Source organism: Cherax quadricarinatus, chromosome 58 (assembly GCF_038502225.1).
Source record: "Cherax quadricarinatus isolate ZL_2023a chromosome 58, ASM3850222v1, whole genome shotgun sequence".
In the NCBI taxonomy this organism is placed as follows: Eukaryota; Metazoa; Arthropoda; class Malacostraca; order Decapoda; family Parastacidae; genus Cherax; species Cherax quadricarinatus.
The window spans coordinates 9,044,660-9,069,436 of record NC_091349.1 but is presented as its reverse complement, the minus strand read 5'-3'; positions in this window follow the sequence as shown (position 1 = coordinate 9,069,436).

Sequence of the window (24,777 nt, the reverse complement as noted above, 5' to 3'; positions counted from 1 at the left end):
GAAAATTCACTTGTCAGGAGCTCAAAAAAGAAAGATTTCCAAAGAATCAAGCAAAAGAAATGCTGCTGTCTTGGCAAAGACAAAACGCCTTTAAGAATTTTTCTCTACTTCCGTAGTGGAAAACATAAAAAGCACTAATAAAGACCCAGTACCACTACCAGATGATGTTTCTTCTGAGGACCCACCCGTAAAGAACCAGTACCACTACCAGATGATGTTTCTTCTGAGGACCCACCCGTAAAGAACCAGTACCACTACCAGATGATGTTTCTTCTGAGGACCCACCCGTAAAGAACCAGTACCACTACCAGATGATGTTTCTTCTGAGGACCCACCCGTAAAGAACCAGTACCACTACCAGATGATGTTTCTTTTGAGGAACCACCCGTAAAGAACCAGTACCACTACCAGATGATGTTTCTTCTGAGGACCCACCCGTAAAGAACCAGTACCACTACCAGATGATGTTTCTTTTGAGGAACCACCCGTAAAGAACCAGTACCACTACCAGATGATGTTTCTTCTGAGGACCCACCCGTAAAGAACCAGTACCACTACCAGATGATGTTTCTTCTGAGGACCCACCCGTAAAGAACCAGTACCACTACCAGATGATGTTTCTTCTGAGGACCCGCCAGCATTACCAAGTACATCTGCAGAAAATAAAAACATATTAAATCAAGATAGTAAAGGTGATGAATCACCACAACCACATTCTACAGATATTTCTGTAGACATGGACAGTGAAGCGCCACCATGTGATTCAGACCCAGCCATGTGGTTTCTTGTGATTCAGACCCAGCCATGTGGTTTCTTGTGATTCAGACCCAGCCTTGTGGTTTCTTGTGATTCAGACCCAGCCATGTGGTTTCTTGTGATTCAGACCCAGCCATGTGGTTTCTTGTGATTCAGACCCAGCCTTGTGGTTTCTTGTGATTCAGACCCAGCCATGTGGTTTCTTGTGATTCAGACCCAGCCATGTGGTTTCTTGTGATTCAGACCCAGCCATGTGGTTTCTTGTGATTCAGACCCAGCCATGTGGTTTCTTGTGATTCAGACCCAGCCATGTGGTTTCTTGTGATTCAGACCCAGCCATGTGGTTTCTTGTGATTCAGACCCAGCCATGTGGTTTCTTGTGATTCAGACCCAGCCATGTGGTTTCTTGTGATTCAGACCCAGCCATGTGGTTTCTTGTGATTCACACCCAGCCATGTGGTTTCTTGTGATTCAGACCCAGCCATGTGGTTTCTTGTTATTCAGACCCAGCCATGTGGTTTCTTGTGATTCAGACCCAGCCATGTGGTTTCTTGTGATTCAGACCCAGCCATGTGGTTTCTTGTGATTCAGACCCAGCCATGTGGTTTCTTGTGATTCAGACCCAGCCATGTGGTTTCTTGTGATTCAGACCCAGCCATGTGGTTTCTTGTGATTCAGACCCAGCCATGTGGTTTCTTGTGATTCAGACCCAGCCATGTGGTTTCTTGTGATTCAGACCCAGCCATGTGGTTTCTTGTGATTCAGACCCAGCCATGTGGTTTCTTGTGATTCAGACCCAGCCATGTGGTTTCTTGTGATTCAGACCCAGCCATGTGGTTTCTTGTGATTCAGACCCAGCCATGTGGTTTCTTGTGATTCAGACCCAGCCATGTGGTTTCTTCTCAGGGAAAACCATGTATCGTCTTGATCAACTGCCACCATATAAATGGATAGCGACAACCTGACACCAAAGATCAGTAATTATTATATAGTGTAGATGGAATAGTGGACCCCCGCTTAACGATCACCTCCAAATGCTGCCAATTATGTAAGTGTATTTATGTAAGTGCTTTTGTACGTGTATGTTTGGGGGTCTGAAATGGACTAATCTACTTCACAATATTCCTTATGGGAAAAAATTCGGTCAGTACTGGCACCTGAACATACTACTGGAATGAAAAAAGTTCGTTAACCGGGGGTCCACTGTATTATGAACTGAAAATTATAGTTACTTAAAGTCATTAAAATTGAGAAAAATAATACTTCTTCGAAACCCAACATTTTTTTTGTCGAAAACTGCTGTTTATCATTCATTTTAGTTCATTTATTTGAAATTCAATTTAATTTCCAGGTTTAGGGCCCCCCAAACCTACAGTGCCCCGGGCCCCCCAAACCTACAGTGCCCCGGGCCCCCCAAACCTACAGTGCCACGGGCCCCCCAAACCTACAGTGCCCCGGGCCCCCCAACCTACAGTGCCCCGGGCCCCTCAAACCTACAGTGCCACGGGCCCCCAAACCTACAATGCCCCGGGCCCCAAAAACCTACAGTGCCCCGGGCCCCTCAAACCTACAGTGCCACGGGCCCCCCAAACCTACAGTGCCCCGAGCCCCCAAAACCTACAGTGCCCCGGGCCCCCCAAACCTACAGTGCCCCGGGCCCCTCAAACCTACAGTGCCCCGGGCCCCCAAACCTACAGTGCCCCGGGCCCCCCAAACCTACAGTGCACCGGGCCCCACAAACCTACAGTGCCCCGGGCCCCCAAACCTACAGTGCTCCGGGCCCCCCAAACCTACAGTGCCCCGGGCCCCTCAAACCTACAGTGCCACGGGCCCCCCAAACCTACAGTGCCCCGGGCCCCCAAAACCTACAGTGCCCCGGGCCCCCCAAACCTACAGTGCCCCGGGTCCCCCAAACCTACAGTGCCCCGGGCCCCCCAAGGTCTAAATCCGGCCCTGCGTAGTGGTGGTGCTGGTAGTGGTGATGTATGTGTTGTGACGCTGGTGGGTAGTGTGGTGGTATGGTAGTGTGGTGGTATGGTAGTGGGGTGGTATGGTAGTGTGGTGGTGTGGTAGTGTGGTGGTATGGTAGTGTGGTGGTATGGTAGTGGGGTGGTATGGTAGTGTGGTAGTGTGGTGGTGTGGAAGTGTGGTAGTGTAGTGGTATGGTAGTGTGGTGGTATGGTAGTGTGGTGGTATGGTAGTGTGGTAGTGTGGTGGTATGGTAGTGTGGTAGTGTGGTGGTGTGGTGGTGTGGTAGTGTTGTGGTATAGTAGTGGGGTAGTGTGGTGTGGTAGTGTGGCGTGGTGGTATGGTAGTGTGGTAGTGTGGTGGTATGGTAGTGTGGTGGTATGGTAGTGTGGTGTGGTGGTATGGTAGTGTGGTAGTGTGGTGGTAGGGTAGTGTGGTAGTGTGGTGTGGTAGTGTGGTGGTATGGTAGTGTGGTAGTGTGGTGGTGTGGTGGTATGGTAGTGTGGTAGTGTGGCTGTGTGGTAGTGTGGTGGTATGGTAGTGTGGCGGTGTGGTAGTGTGGCAGTGTGGTGGTGAGATAGTGTGGTAGTGTGGTTGTATGGTACTGTGGTAGTGTGGTGGTGTGGTGGTATTGTAGTGTGGTAGTGTGGTAGTGTGGCGGTGTGGTAGTGTGGTAGTGTGGAGGTGTGGTAGTGTGGTGGTGTGGTAGTGTGGCGGTGTGGTAGTGTGGTGGTATGGTAGTGTGATAGTGTGGTAGTGTGGTGATATGGTAGTGTGATAGTGTGGTAGTGTGGTAGTGTGGTGGTATGGTAGTGTGGTAGTGTGGTGGTGTGGTGGTATGGTAGTGTGGTGGTATGGTATTGTGGTAGTGTGGTAGTATGGTAGTGTGGTGGTGTGGTGGTATGGTAGTGTGGTAGTGTTGTGGTATAGTAGTGTGGTAGTGTGGTGTGGTATGGTAGTGTGGTAGTGGGGTAGTGTGGTGGTATGGTAGTGTGGTAGTGTAGTGGTATGGTAGTGTGGTAGTGTGGTGGTGTGGTAGTGTGGTAGAACACTGGTACGGGAGTAGGTTTGTACCACTGTCCTTCATGTCAGGTGTTAGACAGTCTTGTTATTAAGATTTTACGAGTTCGTGAAGATCTCGCAGTAGTAGTAGTAATAGTAGTAGTAATACTAGAAGTAGTAATAGTAGGAGTAATACTAGTAGTAATAGTAGTAGTAATAGTAGTAGTAGTAATAGTAGTAGTAATACTAGAAGTAGTAATAGTAGGAGTAATACTAGTAGTAATAGTAGTAGTAGTAATAGCAGTAGTAATAGTAGCAGTAATAGTAGAAATACTAGCAGTAGTAATAGTAATAGTAGTAGTATTAATAGTAGTTGTGGTATTAATGGTAGTAGTAGTAGTAGTATTAATGATAGTAGTAGTAGAAGTAATAGTAGTAATACTAGTAGTAATAGTAGCAGTAATAATAGTAATATTAGTAGTAATAGTAGCAGTAATAATAGTAATATTAGTAGTAATAGTAGCAGTAATAGTAGTAGTAACACTAGTAGTAGTAATAGTAGTAGTAATATTAGCAGTAATAACAGTAATAGCAGTAGTAATACTAGTAGTAGTAATAGTAGTAGTAACAGTAATAGTAATAGTAGTAATACTAGTAGTAGTAATAGTAATACTAGTATAGTAGTAGTGATAGTAATAGTAGTAGTTGTAGAAGTAATAGTAGTAGTAATAATAGTAACACTAGCAGAAGCAGTAACAGTAGCAGAAGTAATAGTAGAAGTACTTATGCTGACTTAGTTACGAATAACGTCGAATTAGTTATCTATTACGCTGAATTAGTTATCAATGACGTTGAATTAGTTATCAGTGACGTTGAATTAGTTATCTATTATACTGAATTAGTTATCACTGACGTTGAATTAGTTATTAACTGGGTCACTCTGAAATAATCACACTTTAACTTCACCTTTGGTCAAGTTTTCTATGAATGAAGTTGATCGTGGTTGTTGTTGTTGTTTGTACCGATGACTAACCGACCCGTCGAGCACAAACAAGAAAACGGGCCTATAATTGCTATGTTTTTTTTTTTTTTGCTAATTGTGAGTTTATTTTCGTGTGTGAAGAGAAGGGGGAGGGGGAAAGCCGTACTTTTTCTACCCCCTCCCCTCCGTGTACGTTGTTTATTACTGGGGGAGAGGAAGAAGGGAAGGAGTAGGGAGAAGGAAGGAGGAATGGTGTCTACAGTTCTCATCTAGTTTTAGGTTAATTCCTGTCTTAATACGTAACTGTGTAGAGTAACTGTAGGAGGCGGGGGGCAGCAACCCCCTTGAGGAAGTCTGGAGCGAGAGAGAGAGAGAGAGAGAGAGAGAGAGAGAGAGAGAGAGAGCATACATCACTTAGCTAGCCAGCAGCCAAGAACGGAGCATTAGGTAACATCTCCTTCAATGGACAGACAATAGGAAGCCTGATAGAGCCGGAGCTTCCTTAACTTAGGCTCCTTTCCCACTGCCTTACGGACGCCCTTGCCTGCGCTGTACCTACCCACGGGAGCCCTGAACGATGTCTTGCGCTGCGGGGTGCCCTAAACTGCGCATATGAGAAGAGAATGAAAAAAAATGTTGTATTGTCGCAAAGCACAATAAAACTCCCTCTTCCTCCCCATTCCCCCCCTCCTCTTCCCTCCCCCCTCCCTTGTGCACAGCCTTTTTCAATTTACAGAAATAGAGGAGGTACAAGGCAGCCTCTTTTAGTCTATATTGTGACCCTGTGAAGCCAGGAGTCGTTCCCAGCCTGGCTGAGGCATCGTGTGTGTGTGTGTGTGTGTGTGTGTGTGTGTGTGTGTGTGTGTGTGTGTGTGTGTGTGTGTGTGTGTGTGTGTGTGTGTGTGTGTGTGTGGAGGTGATAGTGAGGAGTAGCGAAAGGAGAAAGAGGAAGAGGAAAAGAAATGATAGGGACGAGAAGGAGGTGGAGATAAAAATTGATGATGACTAAGAGAAGAAGAAATTACTGGAGAGAATAAGATGTGAGAAGTGTCAGAGAAGAACAGTGATTTACAGTGCCAAGTGTCACTACTACAGGCCAAGTGTCACCACTACAGTGCCAAGTGTCACCACCACAGTGACAAGTGTATCCCCACTACAGTGACAAGTGTGTCCCCACTACAGTGACAAGTGTGTCACCAATACAGTGATAAGTGTGTCACCACCACAGTGCCATATTTGACACTGTCAAATTGATATGTGATAGTAAGAAATTAACTACTGTATATACATGCATATATATATATATATATATATATATATATATATATATATATATATATATATATATATATATATATATATATATATATATATATATATATATATATATATTGTAACATTTGCCGTGGTCTGGTGTTTAATGTAAACAAAACATTGATCTTTGTATGTAAATTATCCTCGTTAATTATTCATTTACTCTGGTTTTGTTATCCGGTTCACTTAATTATAGTGTATTATAGGTTGTCTGTTAGAGAGAGAGAGAGAGAGAGAGAGAGAGAGAGAGAGAGAGAGAGAGAGAGAGAGAGAGAGATGCTGGTGGTGCCGCGTCTTAGGAGATAATTTCAGTCATAAACAAATCTACTAATATTTTTTTTAGTCCTTTTTGTATCACTTTTGTTTTTACTCAGTTTCCAACAGTTTCCTCTTGTTGTTCTTGTTGTTCTTGTTGCTCTTGTTCTCTTGTTGCTCTTGTTGTTCTGCTCTTGTTGTTCTTGTTGTTCTCGTTTTCTTGTTGTTCTTGTTCTCTTGCTGTTCTTGTTATTTTTGTTGTTCTTCTAAGAGGAGCAACAAACGAACAATAATTGAAGAACAAACGAACAATAATTGTTCGTTTGTTCTTCGTTTCTCTTGTTGTTCCTCTTATTCCTCTCTTTGTTCATCACGTACTCCCTAAGACGTCTTCTTAACGTTTTCTTTCACCTTCTTAGGTTGGGTTAGGTTTCTAAGTTAGGTTTGGTCTTGTCATCGTCCCTTCAGTCAAGCAGCAGCGGGAGATTCACGACCGTGTGCTGAGGGAGACCGAGTATGACCTAAGTGCATCGCCAGGGTCATCCGCCAGGGTCATCCACCAGGGTCATCCGCCAGGGTCATCCGCCAGGGTCATCCGCCAGGGTCATCCGCCAGGGTCATCCGCCAGGGTCATCCGCCAGGGTCATCCGCCAGGGTCATCCGCCAGGGTCATCCGCCAGGGTCAACCGAGAGGTCAACATTCCTTTCTTCACAACGCTGTATCAAGTGTTGGGACAACTGCGATCGTTCGAAGTGGGAGATGGAGTGGGACTCCAGGGCGTGGACTCACACTACCAGTGGTGGTATCAGCCACACTGCCAGTGGTGGTACCAGCCACACTGCCAGTGGTGGTACCAGCCACACAGCCAGAGGTGGTACCAGCCACACTGCCAGTGGTGGTACCAGCTACACTGCCAGTGGTGGTACCAGCCACACAGCCAGAGGTGGTACCAGCCACACTGCCAGTGGTGGTACCAGCCACACTGCCAGAGGTGGTACCAGCCACACAGCCAGGGGTGGTACCAGTCACACTGCCAGTGGTGGTACCAGCCACACAGCCAGAGGTGGTACCAGCCACACTGCCAGTGGTGGTACCAGCCACACTGCCAGAGGTGGTACCAGCCACACAGGCAGGGGTGGTATCAGCCACACTGCCAGTGGTGGTACCAGCCACACAGCCAGAGGTGGTACCAGCCACACTGCCAGTGGTGGTACCAGATACACTGCCAGTGGTGGTACCAGCCACACAGCCAGAGGTGGTACCAGCCACACTCCCAGTGGTGGTACCAGCTACACTGCCAGTGGTGGTACCAGCCACACAGCCAGAGGTGGTACCAGCTACACTGCCAGTGGTGGTACCAGCCACACAGCCAGAGGTGGTACCAGCCACACAGCCAGGGGTGGTACCAGCCACACTGCCAGTGGTGGTACCAGCCACACAGCCAGAGGTGGTACCAGCCACACAGCCAGAGGTGGTACCAGCCACACTGCCAGTGGTGGTACCAGCTACACTGCCAGTGGTGGTACCAGCCACACAGCCAGAGGTGGTACCAGCCACACTGCCAGTGGTGGTACCAGCCACACTGCCAGAGGTGGTACCAGCCACACAGCCAGGGGTGGTACCAGTCACACTGCCAGTGGTGGTACCAGCCACACAGCCAGAGGTGGTACCAGCCACACTGCCAGAGGTGGTACCAGCCACACAGCCAGGGGTGGTATCAGCCACACTGCCAGTGGTGGTACCAGCCACACAGCCAGAGGTGGTACCAGCCACACTGCCAGTGGTGGTACCAGCTACACAGTGGTGGTACCAGCCACACTGCCAGAGGTGGTACCAGCCACACAGCCAGGGGTGGAATCAGCCACACTGCCAGTGGTGGTACCAGCCACACAGCCAGAGGTGGTACCAGCCACACTGCCAGTGGTGGTACCAGCCACACAGCCAAGGGTGGTACCAGCCACACTGCCAGTGGTGGTACCAGCCACACTGCCAGAGGTGGTACCAGCCACACTGCCAGTGGTGGTACCAGCCACACAGCCAGTAGTGGTACCAGCCACACTACCAGTGGTGGTACCAGCCACACTGCCAGTGGTGGTACCAGCCACACTGCCAGTGGTGGTACCAGCCAAACTACCAGTGGTGGTACCAGCCACACAGCCAGTAGTGGTACCAGCCACACTACCAGTGGTGGTACCAGCCACACTGCCAGTGGTGGTACCAGCCACACAGCCAGAGGTGGTACCAGCCACACTGCCAGTGGTGGTACCAGCCACACAGCCAGTAGTGGTACCAGCCACACTACCAGTGGTGGTACCAGCCACACTACCAGTGGTGGTACCAGCCACACTGCCAGTGGTGGTACCAGCCACACTGCCAGTGGTGGTACCAGCCACACTGCCAGTGGTGGTACCAGCCACACAGCCAGTAGTGGTACCAGCCACACTACCAGTGGTGGTACCAGCCACACTGCCAGTGGTGGTACCAGCCACACTTCCAGTGGTGGTACCAGCCACACTGCCAGTGGTGGTACCAGCCACACTGCCAGTGGTGGTACCAGCCACACAGCCAGAGGTGGTACCAGCCACACTGCCAGTGGTGGTACCAGCCACACTGCCAGTGGTGGTACCAGCCACACAGCCAGTAGTGGTACCAGCCACACTACCAGTGGTGGTACCAGCCACACTGCCAGTGGTGGTACCAGCCACACAGCCAGGGGTGGTACCAACAAAACTGGTATGAATTTTTTTGAGTTCTGGTTGACCCACAAGTAATGAAGAAAGACAGATAGATAGATGATAGATAGACAGATAGAGAGAGAGAAAGAGAGAGAGAGAGAGAGAGAGAGAGAGAGGCAGAGAGAGAGAGAGAGAGAGAGAGAGAGAGAGAGAGAGAGAGAGAGAGAGAGAGAGAGAGAGAGAGAGAGAGAGAGAGAGAGAGAGAGAGAGTTTCTTCTTGTGATTTATTTATATATATATATATATATATATATATATATATATATATATATATATATATATATATATATATATATATTGTTGAAAATGAAAAGATTTTTTGACAGGTTTTGGAAAGGAAAATGACCACGATTAAGTAATGAAAATGAAACGTAAAATGAAGTGAAGATGACCAGAGTTCAGTAGTGAGGGTCAGTAATGACCCTAGCAGTAATGACCCTAGCAGTGAAAATGACTAAAAGATAGGCCGAAAATAAGTGGGTGAAAGTGAACCCCCTTTCTCCCCCCTCCAAAAGTATCACCTTCATCACTATGACCCCTTGATACGAGGAAATGGAGCTACACTCACCTTCTTCGGATCAGAGCTTACTATCCCCATACTGATTTAGCGCTTCACCTCATCAACAGTATCAATCAATAAACTACTACTAGTACTACTACTTCTACTAGTACTACTACTTCTACTAGTACTACTACTACTGCTACTAGTACTATTGCTACTAGTACTACTGCTACTACTATTGCTGCTGCTAAAACTACTCTTAATTCTTCTACTACTACTGCTACTACTAGTACTACTACTGCTACTACTACTACTGCTACTAGTACTACTATCATGTGGGAGTTCGAGACGTGGATTAGGGTAGAAATACTCACGTAGGCTGTTATTACGTATAATCGTAGATATGTGGAGAGAACCCGCAGCCGTTACCTATCTCCTTGGTTACACTCGTCAAACTGCCTAGGCGGCTGGCCAGTACCCCGTAGTGGGTGTTTTGAAATAGTGTCAGCTCAGCACAATATGAAGACCGTGACTCAAGACGGTTGGTCGTGAGTCAACGGACGGTTACTGGTAACTGGTTACTACTGAGACTGGTAACTGGTTACTACTACTGAGAGCTCGGCGACGCTAACGTATGTCGTCCCGACATACAACTAACACAAACTAGAGATGGTAGGTATACGGCTGGGCTGATTCTATACAATGTCAAAGTACACAACATGAAACATTATAGATACATAAGTAGAACATTGGAATGAAAGCGTACGTAACTGAAACTGTAATGCAATACAAGGTATACTATAGTACAACTTAAAACTCAACAAATGAACAACGAACTCAACATTGAGATTACAAGTGATAAAAACAAAAATTTTGATCGATCGATCTGTATTCATGTGATCTACGGATTCTGAGGAAGGAATATATACAAAGAAAGAGTGTTTAACAGAAAGGCAGATTCGGTGCACGCAAATCTAACTGTTAACTCTCAGAATGCGGAGAGAACATGAACACAAAAAAAAAAAAATTCTTGAATACTGATAAGTTGATACTGTAATTATTCATCTATACAGGTTATTTACATTTAACCCCAACTCTGCTAGGGTAAGATTGGCATATGCAGAATGGGTGTCATCTCTGGGAGGATCAAACTCTGTAGCATTGGCTAACTCATGCTGTATTTGAGGCAAATCTGAATTGGAAGTTACAAATGATACTTGAGGATTTCTCAATACCTGTCGTGTACGTAGGGAATAACGACATTCAGGCTGATCATCTGACTGAGTATCAGAGGAAGAGAGTACAGGATCAGGAGGATTGTCAGAGTCTGTCACATTAGTCTGGGTTGGAACATCATTATCATCACATACTAACTTCATATGATCCAAATGCGATTCTTTATACTGACCAGTACTAATCTCTCTAACCTTATACTTATTACCAGTGATATGTTCAACTACCCGATAAGGACCAACAAACTTTTGATCAAGCTTTGGCATTGCAGACGTTTTGTTAAAGTTAGTCAGCATAACTCTCGAACCTACTTTGATTTTGGATGGCTTTACTCGAGTATTTGCGACTCTTGTAAATTCAGCTGTTGATTTATGAAGTGTTTCACGGATTCTTCTAAAAACACTTTGAGCTAAGCTGGTACGAGTTGCTACGAAATCATCAGGGTTGTAATTTGGTTTCGGATTAGAATATAACAACTCATAAGGCAAACGTTTATCTACACCATACAATGCATAATGTGGAGTGTCACCTATAGAAACATTGTAAGCAGAATTTATAGCACACTGCACATCAGGTATAACTTCATCCCAAGTTTCACTATTGGGATTGATAGTGGCTCTCAATACATCAAGTACTTTCTTATTGGTTCGTTCCGCTAACCCATTGCTGGCAGGATGATGAGGAACAATGGTGGATTTAGAGATCTTGTACAAGGTACACAAATTTTCAAGAATTTCATTACAGAATTCACCTCCATTATCTGTTACTAGGGACTTAGGAGTGGTATGCCTGCAGATAATGCGTTCTTTAAACGCTTTAGCTACTGTCTCGGCAGTCTTATCTGCAATAGGAACTAACTCGCAATATCTGGTGAAATGGTCTACCATAACACACAGATGTTTGTTACCTTGGAGGGAACATTGGAAATTAGTTAACAAGCGCAACTCTTTCCCAAGGTTTGCTAGTAGTTGGATACACTTGGATTGGATTAGGACCATTAGCATTGCCTTTATGTTGCATGCAGACACTACATTTCCTAACATACTCAGAAATATCAGTTGCCATACGAGGCCAAAAGTATTTCAATCTGGCTTGTTTTACTGAACGATCCATACCAGGGTGTGCAACACCTGGTACATCGTGAACTAGCTGTAAGGCTACATTCACTAGTGACTGTGGAATTACTAACTGGTATACTCTTCTGCTTGGAGTACCCAACTCGGCTGTTCGATACAGTAATTCTTGGTTCATGAGAAAGTCACTGATGGGTGCTGGTGGCTTCACAGTCAGAATAAGATCTTCCTGGAGCAGGAATCGAATCACCAGAACACAAGGGATCGGTTCTTTCTTACTGGAGGAATGAACAAACTCGGTGGAGTGGATGACTCCCCCCGGTTGAAAAAAATTAACGCTATAACACGCAATATGAGCAAGGGAGAACGAATCTACTATCTCAAACTGCAAGCACAGGAGAAAAGAAATGAACATGGTGAACAATGCTGATATTCAATCTGAGTCGCACACAGTGACATGAGGTATCAGCAATAAAGAAACTACACTTACAAACTTTAACAACGTGGAAGTTACTCGAGAAATAACTTCTTACAATGCACTGATTACTGTCAACTAGGATGGGATCACAATCTGAAACACAAGGGACAACAACAACACTCAAGTGAGCACACTAACCACAGAAACGTCTTTCTGCACGGCTTGTGGCATCAGCAAGAGATGGCATAACTCGTTGCAAGTAAAGTTCTTCTCAAAGCGTCCCCTGGGAAGGAACGAATACTTGAACAAGTCGCCATCGCAAGGATAGTAGCACTATCCTGCGTGCATGATATTGTGGCTGGAGTCCAGACAGGAGTGACAGTATACTAGTGCCTGACCGCTCGGCTACGTTAATAAGTAATTCACGGATCTATAGGAACTTAATCTGAACTTCACATTTTGCAGCACTTTAACAAATCTCAGATACAAGCTGTGAGAACAAACACATTGCTCAAGGGCTAGGTATTGTCTTTCAGTCAGTAAGGGAATGTTGGTACTGTGGACTGATTCATATTGACTTTGACTGGCATGATACACTATGTGAACATTCAAAAGTGACTGGGACATGATCTCAGTGAACTTACTCAAGGGCATAAGGCAAAAAAAATAGAGAAATGACACAGTAAGCTTAAGTGGAAGAAAATGCTTAACAATTCTGCATAAGTAACAAAAAAATGTCTAAGATACACTGCAAGAGAAAGGAAAACTCAATTTAAAGGACTATTGACCAAAATAAAAAAAATTACATTGAAATATACAAGTAAAAATATTACTGGAGACTGAATTAAATGCAAAATGAGCTGTCTTTACTCTTGCTACTAAAGAAATTAATTAATTAAATTTTTTAAATCAATGTGAAAGTGTAAAATAAAATTATTAAATTGTTAACTGGGAATTTTAAATATTTTCTAAGAATGCATAGACAAAATTAAAATATAATTCACAAAATATCAATAAAAGAAAATAATTCACTGCAGAACAAGTTCAACAAAATAATTCACTTCAGAACAAGTGCAACAAAATAAAGTATAGAAATAATCACTGCAGTAATAAAGTGTCACTGGGAAAACTCAGGTAAAATAATGAATTAAAATTATGAAGAGAAAAAAAAATAAACTGATTGAACACTTTAACTCTTAATTGTAAATTAGACAAAACAATTTACTCAAACAGAGTAAGAAAAACACTTTACGTTAAAAGTAATTGAAATTGCATCAAGAGTGAATTTGTTCAAGAATATAAAAATATGAAAAAAAATAAAACACAGGAACAAAACAGGTAATATAACACTTACAGTGACGGAGCACACTTCATTAAAATATATTCTTACAACAAAATCCTGCTGTGACTGATACAACAAAATCTTGCTGTGACTGATACGACAAAAATCTTGCTGTGACTGATACGACAAAATCTTGCTGTGACTGATACGACAAAAATTTGCTGGTTAAAATAATGGTACACAGTCTGCGAAAAAATTAGAGGAATGAGACACTGCTGACATACGAAAAAAGACACACATAGAAATAAATGGATAATTTGGTATACTGAAAGAATACAATAAAAAAAAATGAATCACTTCACACAGGGTGACTGACTGGTACACTACACAATAATACTTACTAGAGACAGGAGTAACATAAGGAAAAACACAGAATAAAATTATAAGATAAGTGAAAACACTGAAAAACACAAGGTTTAGAGTACACAAGCAATTTACTATAAATGTCTCACACACGCAAATGTCTTTAAATGCAAGAAAAATGTCTCAAGAAAATTATCACTGAAGTCTGGAGTAGTAGACGGGCGGTGAGGGCTGACGTCACCTACACTCACTGTTGTCGGAAGAATGCGCGTTCTCGTAGAACTCACATAATTGGGTTGTCGTTGGCGCCAGCTACAATCTCTTGACCAATTATGTGAGCCAAAACAGTACTAGGACCCGGTACAAGGGTGCAAACAACCACAGGTAGATTGGTGGATGGCTGGTGGTGGTGGGAGAGAGTGGTGGGTGTGACTCTCGCTGGGGTACTGCCGCGCACCCCGGGTGGTGGGAGAGAGGTGGGGGAGAAGACTCTCTGGCGGACGCGCTCACTCCACTACCCACGAAGGTGGCTTAACCCACTCTATGCCACAGGAATGGTGAAAACCACTCTTAGCATCCAACAGGGAGCACAAAGCGATATAGACAATACCTCAGAGGAACTTGGCTTACTTCTTACTGCGTGGCTTACTTCTCTCTCTCAGCTGGGTTAGAAGCTGGGTTGGCTGACTGGCTTACCCCACGAGAATGGCTGACTGGAAGACGTGTAACGATGCACAAAGCACTGAGGAGCAGTTGGATGACAGGAGACAGGCTGGATGATAGGCTGACTGGCGTTCACTTCCACAGTCTGGCTTACTGACTGGCTTAATTGCAAAATCCGGGTCAACCCCTCGGAGATTGAAGCAATTAGCACACGAACTAAGCCAGGAAGCTTGAAACGGCTGCAACAGGCTTGCAGGCTGAAGGTTGTGAGTGAAGGTATAAACGGCTGGCTGGAGGGTGTGAGGGGAGTAGGCGACTGGCTGGAGATTCACCTTTGACCCTGCCGCTACTCACAACCAACCTTCTAACGCCTTGAATTACCCTTAAAAACGTAAATCCACGCTCCACACCGCTGTACACCATTTATCATGTGGGAGTTCGATACGTGGATTAGGGTAGAAATACTCACATAGGCTGTTGTTACGTATAATTACTGTTATGTGGAGAGAGCCCTCAGCCGTTACCTATCTCCTTGGTTACACTTGTAATACTGCCTGGCCGTCTGCCCAGCACCCAGTGGGGTCTTTTAATAGTGTCAGCTCAGCACAATATGAAAGACCGTGACTCAGGCGAGACGGTTGGTCGTTGAGTCAATGGACGGTTACTGGTAACTGGTTACTACTGAGACTGGTAACTGGTTACTACGAAATAAAGGAAGAGGGCAGATTTGAGAGAAAGAGGGAGAGAAAGAGAGGGGGATAGGGACGGGAAGGGAGAAGCAAAGGGGTAATAAAACAGTAAGAAGGGAGAGAGTGAGAGAATATATTTAGCAGTAAATACGTGCAGGTACCTATTTACTTTTAGGTGAACAGGGACAACAGGTGAACCTAGACTAACATGAGGTACCTATTTACTGCTAGATGAACAGGGGCAGCAGGTGAACCTAGACTAACATGAGGTACCTATTTACTGCTAGGTGAACAGGGGCAGCAGGTGAATCTAGACTAACATGAGGTACCTATTTACTGCTAGGTGAAGAGGGGCAGCAGGTGAACCTAGACTAGCATGAGGTACCTATTTACTGCTAGATGAACAAGGGCAACAGGTGTAAGGAGACTTGCACACAGGTACCTATTTATTGATAGGTGAACAGGGGTAGCAGGTATAAGGAAAATTAAACCCAGATACCTGTTACTGCTAGGTAAGCAAGTTCAATATGTGGGGGGAGACTAATGCCCAGGTACCTACTTACTGCTAAGTGAATAGGGGCAGCAAATGTAAGGAGACTAACATCCAGGTACCTATTTACTTCTAAGTGAACAAGGTTAATAGATGTAAGGCGACTAACGATATGTACCTACTTATACCGCCATTAAAGAGGGAACTAAGCTTAAGCTCGAGGCCTATCAACGCAATAGGATGTATCTCAATTTATAAATATAATTCCAAAAGATACTAACAAAAATAATAATGTAACTTGGAAGGTAGAATTTTTATTTTGAGTCCTAGTGTGTATTGTAGGCCTATAAATAATATTCTCAGGTCTAGGACCAGTAACCACCTTCATCCGCTGCACATGGCCTCGGTGTAGAGTGGAGTCTTTAGCAATCAGTCTTTGTCATGTACTAATGCTCTCTCTCTCTCTCTCTCTCTCTCTCTCTCTCTCTCTCTGTCTCTCTCTCTCTCTCTCTCTCTCTTTACTTATTTACCTCATCTTTTTATTCTGTTCTAGTTCTACCACATTCTCCTCCCAACAGACCTGTCTTACCGAGAGAGAGAGAGAGAGAGAGAGAGAGAGAGAGAGAGAGAGAGAGAGAGAGAGAGAGAGAGAGAGAGAGAGAGAGAGAGAGAGAGAGAGAGAGAGAGAGAGAGTGAGCGGTTAGAGGAAGGACGGAGAGGGAGAGAGGGTGACGAAGCATTGACCCCAAATCCCATCAACATCATGACGCGGGGCTCCGACACTTTGCCTTAGCAAAATAAAATATATTAGTTACCCTTGAAGACTTTCCTCAACCACACATTGTGTAAATTTTATAGTAATATTAGTCTAAATTATTATTATACTAATTTATAATTAGTCTATAATGAACAATTTTACTTTATAATAATGATAGTAACTTTGAAAGTTACATAATAAGGATACATAGCATAAAGTTATAGACTGCAAAGAAGTCGATTCAAAGAAAATGGGACAAGACATAAGATGTAAAGATATATTCCATTCAATTCAATTCAAAGTTTATTCTCTATAAGGATTACAATGCTGAGTTTACAGAAATTTGGTTATTGTTTGGTTTACATGTAGTAAAATTGTGATTACAGAGTGTACCACTAGAACGCTTAGCATGGCTAGGCATTTCGGGCATGCAATATGCAATATACTATGTATTTCACATATTTATATATGCATATATGGCGAATTGTAAGATTTTCCTTGCAATCCAGTGGCTTTAGCCAGTGGTTGGTTGGTTAATGGGGCTTAAAGCCTGTCGACTACACAAGGGTCATTTAAGGTTGCATGTCATCTGTTTACCCTAAGTCAAGAATACTTTAATATACAAGATAGGGATTAAAGTACACTTTCACTGTATATACACAGAGACACATACACCTCTCAGTCTATAATACACACTGAGAAACATACACCAGGCCCCCCGTGTGTGTGTGTCTGTGTGTGTACTCACCTATTTGTGGTTGCAGGGGTCGAGTCTTAGCTCCTGGCCCCGCCTCTTCACTGGTTGCTTCTGAGTCCTCTCTCTCCCTGCCCCATGAGCTTTATCAAACCTCGCCTTAAAACTATGTATGGTTCCCGCCTCCACTACGTCACTTTCTAGGGTTTTCAACTGCCTGACAACTCTATGGCTGAAGAAGTACTTTCTAACATCCCTTTGACTCATTTGAGTCTTCAACTTCCAATTGTGACCTCTTGTTTCTGTGTCCCATCTCTGGAACATCCCGTCTTTGTCCACCTTGTCTATTCCGCGCAGTATTTTATATATCGTTATCATGTCTCCCCTAACCCTCCTGTCCTGTGTGTGTGTGTGTGTGTGTGTGTGTGTGTGTGTGTGACCCAACAATTAATATTTGCACCAATAACTCATTACAGTTGTGACCGGGTGTGGAAGTGTGAATTGCTCATTACTCTATAATTTGTTCATGATTGTAGCCATGTAAGTAAATTTATTTAGTTACATGATTCATTACCTTTGTACCTTGTTCAGCTATCAAAACTTTGGGACCCAGGACCCAGTCCCTGGACTCATTATGTACCTCTGTAATCTTTTGACTACCACCCACAGGATGGGTATGGGGGTGACTACCACCCACAGGATGGGTATGGGGTGACTACCGCCCACAGGATGGGTATGGGGTGACTACCACCCACAGGATGGGTATGGAGTGACTACCACCCACAGGATGGGTATGGGGTGACTACCACCCACAGGATGGGTATGGGGTGACTACCACCCACAGGATGGGTATGGGGTGACTACCGCCCACAGGATGGGTATGGGGTGACTACCGCCCACAGGATGGGTATGGGGTGACTACCGCCCACAGGATGGGTATGGGGTGACTACCGCCCACAGGATGGGTATGGGGTGCATAATCCTACCAGGAGGCAACCTCAGTGGCAGGTGAAGGTGACTACACCAGGTGTACCCTACCAGGAGGCAACCTCAGTGGCAGGTGAAGGTGACTACACCAGGTGTACCCTACCAGGAGGCAACCTCAGTGGCAGGTGAAGGTGACTACACCAGGTGTACCCTACCAGGAGGTAACCTCAGTGGCAGGTGAAGGTGACTACACCAGGTGTACCCTACCAGGAGGTAACCTCAGTGGCAGGTGAAGGTGACTACACCAGGTGTACCCTACCAGGAGGTAACCTTAGTGGCAGGTGAAGGTGAACTAACCATGAGATAAGTTCATTATCATTTTCAAGTATTTTGGGGCTCATCTAATAACCTATAATTCCAATAATCACGATAATTGAGGCAGCAGACTCGGTTATACACGTGGGAATAATACAGGGGAAGCTAAATACACATATGGTACCTAACTTGGTAACAAGTATACACCACCAGTGGTAGTATGCATACAGAACGTCATACACACACTGGGCAACCTATACTGATTTTGGCTTGATACGAAAAGTAATGTAGATTCATAGTGAACCAGGAAATGCTATACACAAGGCATACAGGACGAAATACACACTTCTTAGAGTATATACAAAGATATTTACTTCTCAGTGTGCATACACCGACAAATACGTACCTCTGTGTATATACACAGCTCTCAATGTATATACACTGAGAGATATACGCTTCTCAGTGTATATATACACTGAGATATACATATTTCTCAGAATTTATGCTGAGAAATTTCTTATATCCTAATATTTACAATCCAAATTAATTTTAATGTGTGGTCGATAAGCTTAAACCTGAGAAATTATTATTAAGTCCGCTTTGAAGCTGTAAACACTCAGGGGCTCATACAGTGCCCTGAGAAGTAAGGTAAGCAGCACTGATCCGAGGTAGGGTAGTGGGAAATAGAAGAGTTCCATTGCATTGGATCAAGAGCACTTTATGTATACGAGGCACCCATTCTATACAGGGAGAGAGAAAGAGAGAGAGAGAGAGAGAGAGAGAGAGAGAGAGAGAGAGAGAGAGAGAGAGAGAGAGAGAGAGAGAGAGAGAGAGAGAGAGAATAATAATAAATTAATAAATTCTAATTCAATTTTCTAAATATCTAAAATTGGGATGTTACATTACTCCATCTTGGAATCTAAATCAATTATATAAACATTTTGAGAAGTAGAGAGGAGCGCCACTAGTCTGGTATATACAAGTAAACAATTTATATAAGAGGCAGGTTGTGGAGGCTGGTGCTGGAGACGCCTCTCAGACTCACTCAACATGGCGCTATATAAACACTTATATAAACAGTTATATAAATTTAGTGTAATGTAAACAAACATTCACCTGCATATCTGAAGACGTAATATATTTTTTTATTTAATTTTGTGTGTGTGTGTGTGTGTGTGTGTGTGTGTGTGTGTGTGTGTGTGTGTGTGTGTGTGTGTGTGTGTGTGTGTGTGTGTGTGTGTGTGTGTGTGAGTGTGTGTGTGTGTGTGTGTGTGTGTGTGTGTGTGTGTGTGTGTGTGTGTACTCACCTATTTGTGGTTGCACGGGTCGATTCACAGTTCCTGACCCCGAGTCACAACAGTGTATGTATGCGTGTGTCACAAGGGTGACGGGGGGATGGGGTTCGAACACGCTGGCCACACTATGGCTTCGGAGCACCAAGAACACAACCTGCACCCGTCCACAAGGTCCAAAATCCCACTCCAACACCCTGGATCAAGAACCTTTCCCACCACGCCAACATAACACCTTCCTCATGTGCTCGTTGCTAGTCAGAACACTTCGGTGTTCGGGTGAAGGAAGAAGCGCTATCCGAACGTTCGATATTGACGAGAAAACCGAACACTGAGGGAGGTAGGTGTTCGGTTTTCTTGGGGACGGATAACACTACAGTGATGCTGGCGCAGGGCTCTCGATCCAAGGAATTAAGATCCCTGCACTAGCATCTTGTCTGGCAGGTTGAACTCAAATAGCGAGCCAAGAAAAGCTAAACCCGTGCGGGTTTTTCAGCGTGAGGAAGAGTTGTAGGCTCGATCCTCCGTCCCTTTCCTCTGATCAATCAGGATGTTGGCCTTCCCCCAACCTGCCGCTGACGAGTGCAAGGAGACAGTAGCAGAGGCGTACCCAGGCTTGGTAGCACACACAGAGATAACTCTGGCAGATGAAGTTTTCCCAGCAGGGTAGTACATGGCAAGGAAAAACAGAGGAAGAACAGAACAAGAACAGAGGCAGGAGCTACTGCTTTCTTTCTCTTTTTCTGAGGGAAAAGGGAGATTGGGAGAAAAAGTAAGGTGACGGAGAAACGGAAGAGATGAGGGAAGGGAGTCGAGAATGAGGGGAAGAGGTGAATGGATAAGGGGAAAGAGAAAGGGGAGAGGGTTGACCCCTCACATCTACCTGATACACCTGTGGTCATGAGAGGAAATTAACGTAGTTATATGTGTGTGTGTGTGTGTGTGTGTGTGTGTGTGTGTGTGTGTGTGTGTGTGTGTGTGTGTGTGTGTGTGTGTGTGTTTGTGTGTGTGCTTGCCTATTTGTGGTTGCAGGGGTCGATTCACAGCTCCTGGCCCCGCCACACACACAAAATCAATCAGATATTCGAACCTCCTTCGGGACATTCAGCTGGTTCTAGGTTGACATTCAGCTGGTTGAAGGCTGACATTCAGTTGGTTGAAGGTTGACATTCAACTGGCTGTAGGTTGATATTCAGCTGGTCGTAGGTTAACGAACGCACATCAAGAGACATGGTCAGAACATACAAAATACTCAAAAGCCACAGCAAGGTCACCGTGTTCGACCCCCAGACGGAACTTGAGTACCCCCCTCCCCTCCCCCCCAAAAAACTCACAATACCGTAGCGTGGAAAAAAATCACAGTTGACCCACAATATCGTGAATCAAACAATTCAAAGGTGACCAGAATTTGCAATGGAAACTTTAAAACGAAGTTTCGGTTCATCTGGAGCCATTATCGAGTCGAAACTGATTTGAGGGTTGTTGAGGAGGGAGCGAAACGTAGCTAGTGGAATGAAACCTGACTATTTAATCTGGTTGGTGATTAAAATTTTGGAAGAAGTTTGCCTAGGCCTAGAAGTCAAGGCTCGACCCCTTGTACACTCAGCTAGGTAGCTACATGCAGGTAATTACACACACACACACACACACACACACACACACACACACACACACACACACACACACACACACACACACACACACACACTAGCGGGACGGGCGTGGGCGTGGAGGTGGGCGGCAAGGTGGGCGGGGCGGCTGCGTTTTTCCGGTTGGTTCACACTTCCGCCACAACCACTCGTTAACCCCCAACCTCACTTAACCAAACCCCCTCCAAAAACCCTCCTAAAGTACCCCAAAACAGGTTAAAAAAATACCCCAAGAAACCAAACCATCGCTACTCGGTAACCCGACCGAGAAAATGGCGATCTGATATGTGGATCAGCTGATGGATGTAAACAAAGTGAGGGAAATGATGGAGAAAGAAGGATGTGTGGGAGACAGTGATCTCCTCTAGCGTGTAATTAGTGTAAATGTCGGCAGGGAAATGAGGTCTCACGTCACGAGATCATTTCATTGCCGCTGACCGAGATAATTGGCTAGGGAAAAAAGAGATGTTTTTGTTCGGACTTCGGCGAGAACTTGTGCCTCCTGGATGCCTAGCTGCACTAAACACACTGTTTCGCTCACTTTTTTTTTTAAAAGTGCGGGTGAAACGTGGGGGGTAATAGTGAGCATTCGTTGCATTGAACGCCATTTTGTCGGTGTTTGTATATTGTTACAAAAGATTGATTGGTTTGAGGTTCCTGATCATTGATTCGAACAAGACCAATCGTGTCCGAATCCTAGACTTGTGTTCTTCGAACACTTAATGACAGGTGTAGGTACACACACACACACACACACACACACACACACACACACACACACACACACACACACACACACATACGACAATATGAAAATGACAGCAGCGAAAGCCAAATCTGACCCGAAGCTGTTGTACAGCCACATCAGGAGGAAAACAACCGTCAAGGACCAGGTAATCAGGCTAAGGAAGGAAGGAGGAGAGATCACAAGAAACGACCACGACATATGTGAGGAACTCAACATGAGATTCAAAGAAGTGTTCACAAAGGAGACAGAAGGGACTCCAGAAAAACGGAAAGGTCGGGTACACCACCAAGTGCTGGACACAATACATACAACCGCGGAAGAAGAGGCGTCTGAGCAAGCTAGACACCTCAAAGGCGATGGGGCCGGATAACGTCTCTCCAAGGGTCCTGAGAGAGGGTGTAGAGGCGCTGTGTGTACCCCTAACAACGACATTCAACACATCTTTCGAAACAGGGAGATTACCTGAGGTATGGAAGATAGCAAATGTAGTCCCAATTTTTAAAAAAAGGGGACAGACAAGAAGCACTAAACTATAGACCGGTGTCACTGACGTGCATAGTATGCAAAGTCATGGAAAAGATTATCAGAAGAGTGGTGGAACACCTAGAAAGAAATGAGCTTATCAACAACAACCAACACGGTTTCAGGGATGGGAAATCCTGTTTCACAAACCTACTGGAGTTCAATGACAGGGTGACAGCAGTAAAACAAGAGAAAGAGAGAGAGAGAGAGAGAGAGAGAGAGAGAGAGAGAGAGAGAGGTGGGTAGATTGCATTTTCTTGGACTGCAAGAAGGCGTTTGACACAGTTCCACACAAGAGATTAGTGCAAAAACTGGAGGACCAGACAAGGATAACAGGGAAGGCACTATAATGGATCAGGGAATACCTGTCAGAAAGACAGCAGCGAGTCATGGTACGTGGCGAGGTGTCAGAGTGGGCACCTGTGACGAGTGGGGTTCCACAGGGGTCAGTCCTAGGACCAGTGCTGTTTCTGGTACTTGTGAACGACATGACGGAACGAATAGGCTCCGAAGTGTCCCTGTTTGCAGATGATGTGAAGTTGATGAGAAGAATTCAATCGGAGAAAGACCAGACAGAACTACAAAGGGATCTGGACAGGCTGCAGACTTGGTCCAGCAATTGGCTCCTGGAGTTCAAACCCACCATGTGCAAAGTCATGAAGATTATGGAAGGGCAAAGAAGACCGCAGACGAAGTACAGTTTACGGGGACAGAGACTACAAACCTCACTCAAGAAAAAAGATCTTGGGGTGAGTATAACACCAGGCACATCTGAAGCGCACATTAATCAAATAACTGCTGCAGCATATGGGCGACTAGCAAACCTAAGAAGAGCATTCTGGCATCTTAATACGGAATCGTTCAGGACCCTGTACATTGTGTATGTTAGGCCCATACTGGAGTATGCGGCACCAGTTTGGAACCCACACCTAGCCAAGCACGTAAAGAAACTAGAGAAAGTGCAAAGGTTTGCCAGCGATGTAGTGGAGGCAGGATCAATACAAAGCAGAGGTATGATAAAGCTCATGGTGCAGGGGGAGTGACCCAGTACCGGCCAGTGAAGAGGCGGGGCCAGGAGCTATGAATCGATCCCTGCAACCACAACTAGGTGAGTACACACACACACACACACACACACACACACACACACACACACACACACACACACACACACACACACACAAACACGACACCATCAGTGAATACACCAACAAGTGCTGGATGACATACACACAACCGAGGAGGAGGTGAAGAAGCTGCTAAGTGACCTTGATAAATTAAAGACGATGGGACCGGACATCTCCCCATGGGTCCTTAGAGAGGGAGCAGAAATGCTGTGTGCCCCATTAACCACAATCTTCAACACGTCCCTTGAAACTAGACAACTACCTGAGGTGTGGAAGATGGCAAATGTAGTTCCCATTTTTAAAAAAGGAGACAGAAAAGAGGCGCTAAACTACAGACCAGTGTCACTGAAGTGTATAGTATGTAAAGTCATGGAGAAGATTATCAGGAGGAGAGTGGTAGAGCACCTGGAACGGAACAAAAGTATAAATGACAACCAGCACGGTTTCATGGAAGGCAAATCCTATGTCACAAACCTTCTGGAGTTTTATGATAAAGTAACATAAGAGACGAGAGAGAGGGGTGGGTTGATTGCATCTTCTTGAACTGCAGGAAGGCCTTCGACACAGTTCCACACAAGAGATTAGTGCAGAAACTAGAGGATCAGGCGCGTATAACAGGAAGGGCCCTACAATGGATCAGAGAATACCTGACAAGGAGGCAACAACGAGTCATGGTGCGTGATGAGGTATCAGAGTGGGCACCTGTGACGAGCGGGGTCCCACAGGGGTCGGTCCTAGGACCAGTGCTATTTTTGGTATACGTGAATGACATGATGAAAGGGTTAGACTCAGAAGTGTCCCTGTTCGCAGATGATGTGAAGTTAATGAGGAGAATTAAATTAGATGAGGATCAGGCAGACCTTCAAAGAGACCTGGACAGGCTGGACACGTGGTCCAGCAACTGGCTTCTCGAATTCAACCCTGCCAAATGCAAAGTCATGAACACTGAAGAAGGGCAAAGACGACCGCAGACGTAGTATAGGCTAGGTGGCCAACGACTACAAGCCTCGCCACCAGGCC